General features: G+C 37.5%; 1 protein-coding gene across 8 annotated transcripts in view; it reads right to left on the reverse strand.

Moving 5' to 3' along the window:
• NCOA1 (nuclear receptor coactivator 1) overlaps positions 1-14,555 on the reverse strand; it is a 262,175-nt gene that overhangs the window by 134,851 nt on the left and 112,769 nt on the right. The window contains exon 2 of one of the 8 annotated variants that reach the window (XM_033425291.2): positions 2,770-2,838. The exons of the other annotated variants lie outside the window; for them this stretch is intronic. The gene's annotated coding sequence lies outside the window, so the exon portion shown is untranslated. The remainder of the gene's footprint in view (positions 1-2,769; positions 2,839-14,555) is intronic. 8 annotated transcript variants of the gene reach the window in all.

The following is a 14,555-nucleotide window of genomic DNA, read 5'->3' on the forward strand; positions in this document are numbered from 1 at the left end:
TGCAATTATCTCATTTTAATGATGCTTAAATTAATTAAACAATTTAACAGAGGAAAAGAATCTATGAAAACTCCTGTTAATTGTTGACCATAGTAGAAGAGTTTAAAAAAAATTTTTTTTGTTTAAATTCCTCTCATGTTTAGATCTAACAAAAGCAATAACATTAACATAAGTAGTAAGTAACATCAAATTCCTAATCATAATTGAAAAGACAGTACAAAATGTCTACTCTTTCCTATTTAACCATCTGGAACATGTTAGAGACTCCCTGAAAGCAAGAAAAATCTGCAAGTATAATTACACTCAGGGACTATTAGCATGACATGCTTCAATAAATACTCCTAATAGGATCGGCTAATATAATAATTGGCACTAAAACTGGTGGATTTTCGTTATTTGGCTATTTGTTCTTACTGACTAAATACTCAAGGAAACCAATACACTGTCCTTTGAATAGAAAACAAACAAACAAAAACCCCACCCAGCAAGGGCAAAATATGACAGGTTGCAGAGGTAGAACAGAAGGGACAAGCAAAGAGCAAAGATTTGCAAACACCTGAGTTCAATTCATATTTTCCCTCCCACTTTCTCCCTTCCTCCAACCCCAATCTGGCATGACTATCTGCTCTCTGGTTAAAGGTGACTTGGTTAGGGTTAAGAGAAAACGTTATATTACATCCTGAGTTGGCTAAATACAGAGTCAGCTGTAACAAGGGAAAACATTCAAAATTTACTCTACTCCTGAGTAAGATTTAACATTTAGCTACCTAAACTGGAAAGGTTAAGCAAGGGAAGAACCTGACCAGTTAAGATTTTTAGGAAGATAGCTCTGGCAGCTGAGCAATGGAATCAAGGGGGTTGCTATGATAGTCTAATTCTGATACAATGAGCAGTTGAACTAATGCAGCAACAGCTGGGTTGAATGAGACACTGGACTAAATCAACAAGAGTTGGAGGTGAAAAATAGAGTCCAAATTGTCTCCATGTGTGAATTATGAAAGTAATTCATGTTTACTCTACAAGTCTAGAAAATACAAGTAGATGAAAAGAATAAAATAAAAATCACCAAAAACTGTTCCATCTAGAATTAATTAATGCAAACCTTTGTATACATATTCTTCTACAAATATAGACACACAGTTCTTTTTATAGTTTTAATGATTATGGTATCAGTGTACATATGAGGAGCATCTTTTTCCACTAAATTTATATATATAACTTCTCATGCTATTAAATATTTTTCTACATTGCCTGTAAAATATTCCTCTGTGTGTATGTGTGTGTGTATGTGCGTGTGTGTGTCAGTTTTTAAGCAGGGCAGTGGTGCAGGACTTTAGATTAGTGCCAATTTTTTTGCTATTAAAAACAATGCTATGATGAAGCATCTTTCTGGCTAAAACTTTATTTACATTCAGGATTACATTCTCTAAAGAAGTTCTACAAACACCAAGTGACCTATCATGGGAGTTTGGATGTATATTAAAGCCACTCAGCCAAGACTGAGTTTACAGGAGGTGAGATGTCTGAGGGGGAAGCTAATGAATTCAGTTATTCAGTTAATGTACACATTAATTATGAATATGACATCCAAGTAGATCTTATCCAGCTGACCTCCAAAGTAGTGGGATATAAAGGTTTTTCGAATCATGGACATGTTGATGATAATGTAATAGATGAGATGATCAAGGAAAAGTGTGAAGAGAGGAGAACGGATTACTATGGAAACACTCCCATATTTAAGGAGGGGGGCAGTTAAAGCTGGAAGATCAAGTAACAACAACAAAAAAAAAGAATGACAGAGAGAGAAAAAAATGAATAAAGGTAAGAGGAAAACCAGAAGTTGAGAGTAGAGAGACCATAATGTCCAGTTTCGAGAATTATTTTGAACCTGACAAAACAATCACAATCCCTTTAAAACACAACAAACTCTTAGAAAAGTACCCAAAGGTAGTTAAGAGTCCTTGCTAAAATAAACCCAGTGAGGCACAAATACTTCCCCACAAAGACACCAAGAATTCAACATATCCCAACACCACCACAATCACTGAACCTACATGATTTTTATGCTCAAGGTATCTACCACCCTCCCCCAACTTCATGCCATAAAGGTCCAAACAGCGCAGATTTCTACATAGGTTTGTGGGACAGAATTATAAAGGATTTTTGTTTGTTTGTTTTTTGGTAGGGTTTTTTTCGGGGGGTGGCGGTAGCAGGGAGGGGGGCGCCTAAAACTGTTTTTCTCTCTTCAAGTTTTTGGCCAGTCCTGGTATCTAAGATTTATTATCACAGCAAACAAGTTCATAGTTTCAACCTCATTTTATAAACTTTCCTAAGTATCTTTTTCAGAATTTACTTTCACAAACATGATTTCATTTTTTACCTTTTTCTTTCTACCCTCTGCTTACCCCTCAGGGACTAACAGCTTTAACCCCAACAACTGGTTTTCAATGTTTCCAAATACCCACATCAACTGCTCCACTTGACCCAGCTCAAGTCAGGGACGGCTCTTGCAAAAACCACAGTCCGCATATGGATGTACAAGATGAGCTGTAGGAGATCAAAGTCTATTCTTACATCAAGTCACATTCTTCAGGCTGCCAGAATGTGCTTGCCTTGGAGGTGTTTTTAAAGACCAAGCTCATTCATTATTCCTTTAATTTTTGATATCATTTTATCCATTACAATAGCCTATTTCAACACCCTCTTCTTTCTTCTAGACCCATATCCCTTCCCTTCCAAGGAATTCTTTATTCATTCTCATTTTCTTACCCCAGTTTTGCCATAGGAGTGATCTTTCCCTTCCATATTTTTGGTAGGTTGTTTTATTGGGAAGGGGCACTAGAAAAAGATGGAAAGAAATCTTATCTCCTATATATACAATTTTGTTGATCAATATCAAACCACCAGAGCAGTGTACTACACCAAATTAAAATTGAACTGTCAATGAGCCATTCAAACAAATAATTTTTCATCACATGTGAGTAAGGATGATGAGAGAAAGGGAAATGTATAAACAGCACATAGTGGTAGCGGTATTCACCCCAACTCACAAATCATCATTTCCATCCTCTGAAGTTCATTGTTTCTTTGTGCCTTTCCCTCTCTCATCCCCGTAAGTATAACCTAATGTGACAATAATGTTGAATAACAAGTATGTAGGCCATGTGAATACAAGACCTCAGAAAGTGCTATTTGATAGAAATTTCAATATTATATATAAATAGAGCCCTTCTTATTTTACTTTTTAAAAACTGTTTTAGTAACACCTAAACCTAAAAGTAGGCTCTTAATATTTCAACACTGACCTGACAAAAGCATACTTTCCTGGTATCCCTGAAATCTTCACTAATGTTGAGGACACCTATTTCATTAATGAATGGGACACCTTTGTAGCAATGACAAATTTCTACCAGCCGTCTCTTTGCCCTCTATCTAGACTTACTAGTCTAATCCTTCACATCATTATCCGCCTCCCTTTGGGAAGCCATTCTTCATCCGCTATGGTTTGACTGAGTAACCCACCTATATGCTCCCACAGAACCCTATGCTTCCCCCATAACAGCATCTAGCAAAGTATTTGCCTGTGTATCTGTCTGGATCCGCCCCCACCCCAAGTGGACTATAAGCTCCTTGAGAGCAGGAAGGCTATGTCTTACTCACGGCTTCCAGAGCCTAGGGCAGTGCTTGGCATCAAGTATACTCTCAATACAGACAGTCAGCATTGCCCTCACCAGCACCATCAACTACTCCCAGACTAAAACTTACTACAATATTCTGTATGGGAGTCAACATAATTTTCTTAGGGGATACCTTGAATCCGATACTGACCATACACTGTATGTCAAGCAATATGTTACTTAATTTTATTTCTTCAAAATCTCTATGAAGTAAAAATAATTATTCTCCTTTACCAATGAGAAAATAAGGGCTCAGAAAAGATAAATTACTTTCTTATAGCTACACAGCAAGCAGATGAGGAAAGACCCATGCCTGTCTATCTCACTACCAGTTGAAGCTATTTCTACTATACTATCCTCCTTCCCCAGTATCTATGCTGAATCAACATGAATATGTAATGATTCAAATATATTTTTCCTGCTATATTCTGTAATGTTAGATGCCCTCTGGGAATCAATAAAATGTTTGTGAAGTAGCTAGAAGACTATAAAGATGATGGGTTAAGCTTAGATGCTCTGGAATTAGACTGACTATCTGAATTCAAATATCAATTGTGCTACATTCTCTGTGCTTCAATTTACTCATTTATAATATGAGGATAGTAGTAGTAGCTATAGTGTTGCTGTGAGGAATAAATGACAACATGTGTGAAAGATTTACAATAGAGCCTAGCACATAATGATAATACTTATAGGGCTTCCCTGGTGACACAGTGGTTAAGAATCCTCCTGCCAATGCAGGGGACACGGGCTCGAGCCCTGGTCCGGGAAGATCCCACATGCTACAGAGCAACTAAGCCCGTGTGCCACGACTACTGAGCCTGCACTCTAGAGCCCCTGAGCCACAACTACTGAGCCTGCGTGCCACAGCTGCTGAAGCCCGTGAGCCTAGAGCCTGTGCTCCGCAACAAGAGAAGCCACCACAATGAGAAGCCTGCGCACCTCAACGAAGAGTAGCCCCCGCTAGCCACAACTAGAGAAAGCCTGCGCACAACACCGAAGACCCAACACAGCCAAAAAACAAACAAATAAATTAATTAATTAAAAATAATAATAATACTTATAGCTAGGATTATTGCATTCTACTATGTATGTTACCTTATCTTCAATAAACATTAGCTATTAATATTTAATTATTTAAGTTTACACAACTAAATTGTCAACTTTTTCTATGTCAGTGATTCTCAAACCTTGCAGTGCATCAGAATCATCTAAGAAGCTTTTAAAAATACCCACAGGCCCTGTAGCCTGGAGTTTCTGGTCTGTGGGTCTGGGTTGGGCTCTAGAAACCATGCTTTTGAAAATTCTCTAAGAGGATTTCCTTTCCCTGAAATAAACTAAAAACTACAGATCTTAAAACATTTTTGGTACATAGCATTTAAAATTATTCAATAAAATATAAAAATCATCCTTTTCAATGTTGGATATACCATAAAGAATGCAATAGGAAATCACTAATGTCGAGAATAAAAACAAATCAAGAGAACAAACAGAAAAGCAAGCAGTGAAGCTGCCAGATACTCCAGGGGGCATATGTGGATCCTGGTAACCTAGGAATGCATGGAACCAAGGAAAAAGGCTCAGGCCTCCTAAAGTTAGATCAGAGACCAACAGACAAAGTCAGGGCCCAAGATAAATAATAACCCAGGAAAAGAATGAATTCAAACACCTTAAAAACACCTTAAAGGCAAACATCAAGGAAAATTTACCTCAACTTTAGCAAATACATGAGAATTTGATGCCTGAATTCATCTATACTATGTGGACATTCTTTAAAACCAAGAGTGAGAATTTTAAGTTAAAATCCAGGTTCACAGACCCCTATCTCCAAGTACACAGTAGAAGGAAATAAAAATCCTCTCTAGAGGAATGTACCCTGAACTCAACCTGAAAAGAATTTCCATAATTACACAGGGTTCCAATACAAAATGAGTTCATAATTCAGAAAGAAAATCACAAAACACACAAGTAAACAAGGCACTATAAAAAAAGTCAGCAAAAATAAACAACAAAATTGGTTGCAGAAATATCCTGCAAAATTTCAGGTATTAGAAATATCAAATATAGAACATTAAATATGCTTAATACATAAGTGAAAGAAAAGAGTGAATTGTAAACACCAGTAAGATTCAAGAGACTATAAAAAATGAACAGGTAAATCTGAAAGAGAGACAAATAGAACTGCTAGAACTGAAAAACATTATAAGTAAAATCACAATGTTAAATAACAACTAAAACATACTGAATGGAGTCAGTAAACTGTAAGACAGAAATGACAAAATCATCTACAAAGTCACGGAGAAATGAAAAATACGAAAGAGAGGTTAAGAGACATGGAAGAAAGAATGGAACGATCACTATCAGACTACATTCTCTGATCAAAATGCAAAGAAATAAAAGTCAAAAAGAAACATAAAGCTGCCATACACTTGAAAATTTAAAATTATGTCTCTAAATAACTTACAACTCAAGAAATAATAACAAAAAATTTTAAACTAAGAATGCAACAATAAAGAAATACTACATTTCAAAACTATAAAATGTTGTGAAAGCTATACTCAGAGAATGTATTCTCATAAATGCTTTTATTAGGAAAGAAGAATGACTGAAAATTAATGAGCTAAATGTCTAACTAAAAAAATAACCACCCCATCTAAAGAAAAAAGGTGAAAAGGAAGAAATATTAAAGCATAAATTAATGAAATGGAAAAAAACACAATAAAGAGAATGACAAAACCATAAGTTAGTTCTTTAAAATGAGTAATAAAATTCTCCTGATGAGATCAAGAAAGAAAAAGATGCATGTTAATTATTAAAAATGAAAAGGAGGGACTTCCCTGGCGGTCCAGTGGTTAGGACTCCGCGCTTCCACTTCTACTCACATTCTACAGACTGGAAATCATTTAAGTGTACATTCCTAATGCAGGGGAGGTGGAAAATACAACCTAACTCTGCCCAGGAAGAAGAGGAAATTTTTAGTGTACATCTAGCCACCCTGTGTCACAAACCAAACTGAAAAATAATTTAGCATTTAAACTGAATGTGCAGGCTTCCCTGGTGGCGCAGTGGTTGGGAGTCCACCGGCTGAGGCAGGGGACACAGGTTCGTGCCCCGGTCCGGGAGGATCCCACATGCCGCGGAGCGGCTGGTCCCCGTGAGCCATGGCCGCTGAGCCTGCGCGTCCGGAGCCTGCGCTCCGCAACGGGAGAGGCCGCAACCGTGAGAGGCCCGCGTACCGCAAAAAAAAAAAAACAAAAAAAAAACTGAATGTGCATATACTCTGTGACCCAGCAATTCTACTCCTAGGTAGAGATGCTTCTGTGCATGTACACCACAAGACAATACTCACTGAAGTATTGTTCATAATAGAAAAAACAAACGTGTCAATTAATGATAAAATAATTCATCACATATTCATATCTAGCCATGAAAATAAATGTCTTACAGAGCAATGTAAATGAATCTTAACTTAAACGTAGATCGTAAGAAGAATACATACAATATACCATTTATTATAAAATTCAAAAATTAATAGGCTATATTACTTAGGCATAGATATATATGTAAAACTTATATTTTTAAATTAAAAAAATAACACTCACAAAATTCAGTATAGTGTTTACATTTAGAAGGAGACAGAAAGAGGGATGTGTTGAGATAGGTTTACACTGGGAGTTTCCATTGTATTGGTAAAATTCCATTTCTTAGGCTGGTATACATACTACTGCTTGGTTCATATTAACATACTAAACAATATTTTTATATCTACTTTCTAATGGAGGGCAATAAATTTTTATTAAATAGACTAAGGAGATTACAGAACAGTATTTTATGGAGAATAACCTAAATATTTTCAAATATTCAAATAACCCTTCTTATTTCCTTATTAACCAAAATACATTGTCTTGCTTACCTAGAGAACTACTATTCAAGAAACTACTAGTTATCACATAAATGTAGTAAAGAATTTAGAGTTTATTTAAAAATTGTAAAAAAAAAAAAAATTGTACCAGTTAACCATCAAATTACTTGTTCCTATTCTTCCCCAATCATATGGCCATTCAGTAAATTGTAATTAATATAACAACTGACAGCTCCATTGAAGTCTCAATGCTCTTCCTGAATTTTAATTATAGTGGGTATTTTTTGAAACTACAGAAGTAGTAACAATGAACAATTAAGGGGGGAAGACATAATAACTCTAAGCAAGATTAAAGTACATGCAAAGGAAGGAATACTTGTATTCTGACCTCTTGGGTAAAGGTGGGAGGAGGGAGGAGTTGTTTTCCACAGAATGATCTCCAGAGGAATTCCAATTAATAAAATGGTCAGGGAAAGAAGTGGTATTAGGATGTTCAGGAGCTGTTAAATCCTTTTCTCCCAGTATTGTTTAAAGTGCACCTTCATTGACTGATTATAAATAAACAGTATTATTTTTTAAAATATAGAAGCTAGAATTATGGAAAGTTTTCCATGTATATTGCATGATATTTTAAATATTCCATCTCCGGTAACCTTGTGACAAACCTTAACAATACCAGATATCATTTTTGTATTGCAAGATGATAACTTGTACTGAAACCCTGAAAACATTGACAACTTGTTAAGAAAATTATCTGACTTGATGAAAACTGAGGTACCCAATATTAACTGAGGTACAGAAAATACAGTTTTATTTCAGTAATTCAAATTCTATGCATATCATAAAAACTGCTATAAATGCAATCCAAAGAAGAAATTTACCACTTAACAGTAAGAGGCAATAAGGTTTGGAGAAGAGAAATTAGAATGGGGCTTGAGAAGCAGGCACAGGAAGAAATACCACCATTCAAAGAAGCTCCTATCTGGAAAGAAAGCAAGAGAAGGTAGGCTCAAGCACAATGACAACAGTAGGAATACTTGGCTCTGGACCAAGAAACATCCCAATTAATGCCACTCTTAGGACTATGGACAAAGCAAAGTAATGAAAACAAGGGCACACATCACACATCATCACACATCACAGTGTGATGACAAAATAAACAATGACCAAAGGGAAATAACAGATAATCTCAATGCTACCCTCAAGAAGTGACCAACATTTTCATGGATTTTTGAGACATAAACTAAAGAGAATGGCGAGTGAAAGAAAAAAAGGTAAATTATACAACTGACTGATGTTACAGTCGCAGGTCATATAAAAATGATTATATATAATAAGCAGATTAAAGGGTTGTGTATAAGTTATAAGATATCCAAATTAACAAAGTTTTATTTTAAAACACATAGTACATTTTAGCCATAGCTAAGCATCCAACATGTGGGGCTTTCTGCTTGCCCCCATTAGCCCCATTATGTAAAACATTTCAAATCCTATCTATAGGAGCTTAAATCTGATATCTGCCATAAATCCTTCCCCGAAAATAGGAATACCCTTAAATACCCTCTCACTTTGAACTTCTACAGTTTTCATTGTCTTTGTTACAGTAGATACTAAGAGATGATTTACCAGTAATTTCATGTCTGATATCTTCAAATATTAAATTTCACACTATAAAGTTTATAATAAAAGTATGCTGGTTTCACCAAGTAGAATAAAATTCCTTAATAAGAAGGTACTATACTTTATGCCTCAGAGTAGAATATTAGAATATTATAGTACAGTGATGTAGTAACTTTTACCGTATTGAACATCCCTTGAGTCATATGTGTGTAACATTCACCATATTCTACCTGCCCATTTTCTATATTTCCACATCACTGTCAAAATTAACAACATCATTCTTATGGCACCAGACTTCCAATTTAGACAAAATTAGTATATCTCTCTCATATTTGTCTCCAATATTAAATCACAAAGTTCTGTCAATTCCTTGATCAATCTCTAAGAGATCTGGATTCTCTTTCTATTTATAAATCTTTGTCCAGGTTCTCACATCCCGTGCTTAGGCTTAGAAACCACTGTAGTCCATTAATACATGCAGAACAGTATCTTTAAGAAATGTTTTATTTAATTACTTCCCTCCTAATTAACTCTCAGAAGTTTTTTTTTTTAATTGCCTAGCTAAACAAATATAAAATATATATTCAAGGCCCCCCTTCAGTTTTTCCCTGTCTTTCCTTCTCCAAGCCTCTCATAAGGTTTTGGTATTCTACTTTTGGGATTATGCCCCAACTCCATAGATATGAATAGCTGTACACTTCCTTCAAAATTTGATCGAAATTCATGTTCTTTAGGAATACTTGCCTTTAATCCCATTCTGATCACTGTTTCCTGAAAATTTTCTATTATATATTTTGTAATACTTGTTCATATGCTTTGTTTTCCTATGCTGCACTTAAATATAAAAATTATATTATACAAATATATTCCTGGCCATAACCATGCATGTTTCTTTTTAATTTTAACTTGTTAATATTCCTTATACTAATTTCAATTTTTTTCATAGCTAATTTCATTTATGAAAATACTATGGAATCTTTTTTCCCCCACTGAAATTAATTACTTACTTGGTACCTATGATGGTTAATTTTACGTGTCAACTTGGCTAAGCCACAGTGCCCAGATATATGGTCAAACACCAGTCTGGATGTTGCTGTAAAGGGTTGGTTTGTTTGGGGGTTTTTGATGATATTAACATTTAAATCAGTAGACTTTGAATAAAGCAAATTATCCTCCATAATGTGGGTAGGCCTCATCCAATCAGTTGAAGGCCTTGAGAGAAAAATAACTGAAGTCCCTCAAGGAAGAGGTAATTCTCTCTGGAAACTGCCTTTAGACTTGAGCTACAACATTAACTCTTCTCCAGGTCTCCACCCTGCCAGCCTGCTCTGCAAATTTCAGACCTGCCACCCACCATAAGTGCATGAGCCAACTCCTTAAAATCAATCAATCAATCAATCTCTCTCTTCTAATACACACACACACACACACACACACACACACACACACACATCCTATGGATTCTGTTTCTTTGGAGAACCCTGACTAATACAGTGCCCCAGAGTTTAAAGTCTTGTTTGGTGACTATAGGGGACACAAAGCCAGGTCCCTCATGTCCCTCAATCAATTTATTCATGTAAAAATATATAGTGTTGGGCTTCCCTGGTGGCGCAGTGGTTGAGAGTCCACCTGCCGATGCAGGGGACACGGGTTCGTGCCCCGGTCTGGGAGGATCCCACATGCCGCGGAGCGGCTGGGCCCATGAGCCATGGCCGCTGAGCCTGCGCATCTGGAGCCTGTGCTCCGCAACGGGAGAGGCCACAACAGTGAGAGGCCCACGTACCGCCAAAAAAAAAAAAAAAAAATTCAATAAACATCATGAGGTTCTGAGCTCAGGATACACTATTCATGGGAGCACAGGGAAGGGACACATACATAACTAAAGCTTCTGCATCAACTGAATCTTAACTGCCTATTAACTAAAATATTGTTCATCATATAATCACCCTTGGAAATCAATTACATACCATAAACATATAGAAATATAGTAAAAACATTTAAAAAGAACAGAATGTGAAAACAAACACGATACAAATACTACATTAATATTCCTCTGAAGTGATTACTTTGTAAGAACTGAGGGGCTTTTCCCTGGTGGCGCAGTGGTTGAGAATCTGCCTGCCAATGCAGGGGACACGGGTTCGAGCCCTGGTCTGGGAAGATCCCACATGCCGCGGAGCAACTGGGCCCGTGAGCCACAACTACTGAGCCTGCGCGTCTGGAGCCTGTACTCCGCAACAAGAGAGGCCGCGATAGTGAGAGGCCCGTGCACTGCGATGAAGAGTGGCCCCCGCTCGCAGCAACTAGAAAAAGCCCTCGCACAGAAACGAAGACCTGACACAGCCAAAAATAAATAAATAAATTTATGAAAAAAAAAAAAAAGGAACTGAACTGGCTAAGGAATCTTAAGAGAGTAAGATTTAGAATGTTGAAGAATTTTGTTCCAGTTTGAAAAGCCAATCTGATTAACTGGAATTGGAAAGACACACATAGAATCTCACAGTTCATAAATCTCAAGCATACTATGTAAAATGAATATTGTAAAATGGGATTAGTCTTTAGTTCTTTGAAATGTATATTAAATCCTTATTTTGAAAGCATCTTAAGTATATATGAAAAGCGATTGAAATTTAAGTTCATTTAAGGATACTTCCAATGAATTTGCTGTACCTTTTACACTTGCAACTATGCTACCTTACATTACCAAGTAATATAAAAATTCAGGAACTATGTTCACAATGTAAAATATGACCACTGAAATTAAACATTAAAAAAACCCCATTAACTTAAGAATAATAGGCTCCTCCTCATTAGGGAGGACACCCACACCCTTCCTCTCCCGGTGTGCATCTCTGCCTTGCTTCTATCTTCACTAAGCAAACTGTTTCTCTGTGTGCTCTCCCACTTGTTGTTGTGCTATGTCTCTAATAATAAACTTTGTACCTGTTTTTACAGTTTTGCCTCCATGAGAAATGCATTTTTCACTGGGGGGCAAAAGCCAGGGGGTGTGGTGACTAGGATTCCTAGTTTTCATCCAGGCTACCCAGGTTCAATTCCTCGGCAGGGAATTAAGATCTCACTTCACGCCACCACTCACTGCTGCCTCTCCGAGATCAGATGGTGCCGAAACCCGGGAGTTCAAGATGTAAAGAAGCTCTTCTCCTCAAGCTACTTATGGTTTACAACAGTTTGGTAATTTACACCTGTGGGTAAAATTAAAACATTCATCTTTCTATCTGCTCCCTCCTGAGATTGGAAACTCTTAGGTTCCCAGCAGCTTTATCAGCTCCTCTATGCTGGGAACAATTAAATCATACTAAGGATAATCAGTCTAGTTACACTAGAAAATTGGGCGAAATGCCTTATGAACAATGCCAATATACAATTTCCCTGAAAGACAAGGGCTGGAACAGAACAGACTAAGTCAGATAACCTGGGTATATACTGGGCTACAACTAATGGAAGTTCTTGACTTAAATTCGTACTTATGACCTTACTAATACTGCCGGCTATACTGTTTTCTATATTGCCTGTTTTACAAAATTGTTGTTTATTACATTACCACATGTGTGACTGAGCCTCTGATCAAATAATGATATATAGTTCCATATGAAATCAATGACTGTAATAGTGTAACTCTAGATATGAGAAGAAGCAACAAGAGGGAATATTCACCTGGACCATAAGGGATTAGTAAGACAAGTGGTCCAGAGGTTTTTGGCTACTGTTAACAGAGCTAGTCCAGTAACAGCACATTGAGTGGCCTGTCAACGAAATCTTCGCCAGACCTGGGAGTGAGCATTCCTCGCACCATGGGATAAAATGGCCATGAAATGCCCCCCCAACCATGGTTAAACTTATGACCATGAAGGGGCCCTGCTGACTGGAAACTGACACTTGCCATCTACCTCTACAAGGACTAAATCATGGCCACTGCAGCTGTTGACCTTCAACACCCCCTGAAAGGAGCTCAGGGTGGAGATCAGAAATGAGGCACTCTGTGCTCTGGGAAAAACTGGCAGCACAGGCCTTCAGACAGTTAGATATTTTCAGAAAAAGATTTTATGAGTCCAAATTCTTACATCTTCTCATACCTAGAAAAACACTAACATCATTAATGGTAATGTCTGCTTTGACTATTAAGGAGAAAAATTTCAGACCAATAGTACCTGTTATCTACGTGTTAATACCACATTAAAAGTTAAAGCCTACTTAGATGAAACTAGACAACTGGCTACCTGGCTACAAGTCACCCCAAAGTGCCAGGTCCAGACTGGGTTTCAGGCTTTATCTCCTGAAAAGAAATGAGATCTATTTTCTCTATTAACATTCAGGTTGTCACTCCTCCAACTACTTCTAACTAGGTCTGTTATACCTACATCAATAACACTGGGTTAGTAGAAAAAGACGTCAAAAAGTTATATGACCATGCTCAATGGCTTCATTCCTTTGGACAGGGTAACCCAAGTGCTAACACTATGTGGAGTACAGTTAAAGTAACGCTATCAAATGTAACCTGGTTCTTACCCCTGCTTGGGCCCCTGGTTTCAATATTTCTTTTACTGATCTTTGGCCCTTGCCTTTTTAATCTACTTGTTAAGTTTGTCTCTTCCAGATTACAATAGTTTCCCTTCAAGATGACGGTGATGCACAGATTCCAGCTACTCCTCAGAATAACAAGAGAAGTCACCATGGGCCCCTTAATGAGACAGGACGAGAGCTCTCTGACCCCAACTAGGTAGGGCCTACGAGCCCCATGCCAACATGAGGAAGCTGGAGAAGACAGACCTTCGCCCTTCATCCTCCCAATAAAGATTTATTGGGATTCACATCTCTCAGGGGGGGATTTGAGGAAGGAGATAGATGGGCTCCAGGCTAGACATTTACAACTGGCCTCCTGTTCACACTTCCTGGGGTGAGAAGAAGATGGGCTCCAGGCCGGACATTCATTACCAGCCCCTTGTTTACACTTCCTGAAACAAGAGACAAACGGGCTCCAGGACTACATATTTATGAACCAACTCCTGTCTGTATTTCGAGATCTGCACCTCGATATAAAAACCGGCAACAGAAATAGGGCAAATAACCAGACATTGGACATTTTTATGGCAGGGACAGAGTGGGACTAAACCCTGTTAAAAGATCAAGAGGTCATACATTTCCTATCCTTGGGGCAAGGGAAACATTGCACCTTAGGGGTCAAAAAGGAGGGGGCACCACCCCATAATATGTGATGCTAAAGCCATGCTAAGGCCTCTGGGCTGTAATCCATCTTGGAAAAAAGTTGCTCACATGTGTTGGGAAGGGTCCTAGGGCACGTCAGGTGCAGAAAAAGAAACCAGATAATTGGCCAAAGGTAAACAAAGACCCGGAAGAACTGCCCTATATAAATGACT

This window comes from Orcinus orca, chromosome 13 (genome assembly GCF_937001465.1).
Source record: "Orcinus orca chromosome 13, mOrcOrc1.1, whole genome shotgun sequence".
NCBI lineage: Eukaryota > Metazoa > Chordata > Mammalia > Artiodactyla > Delphinidae > Orcinus > Orcinus orca.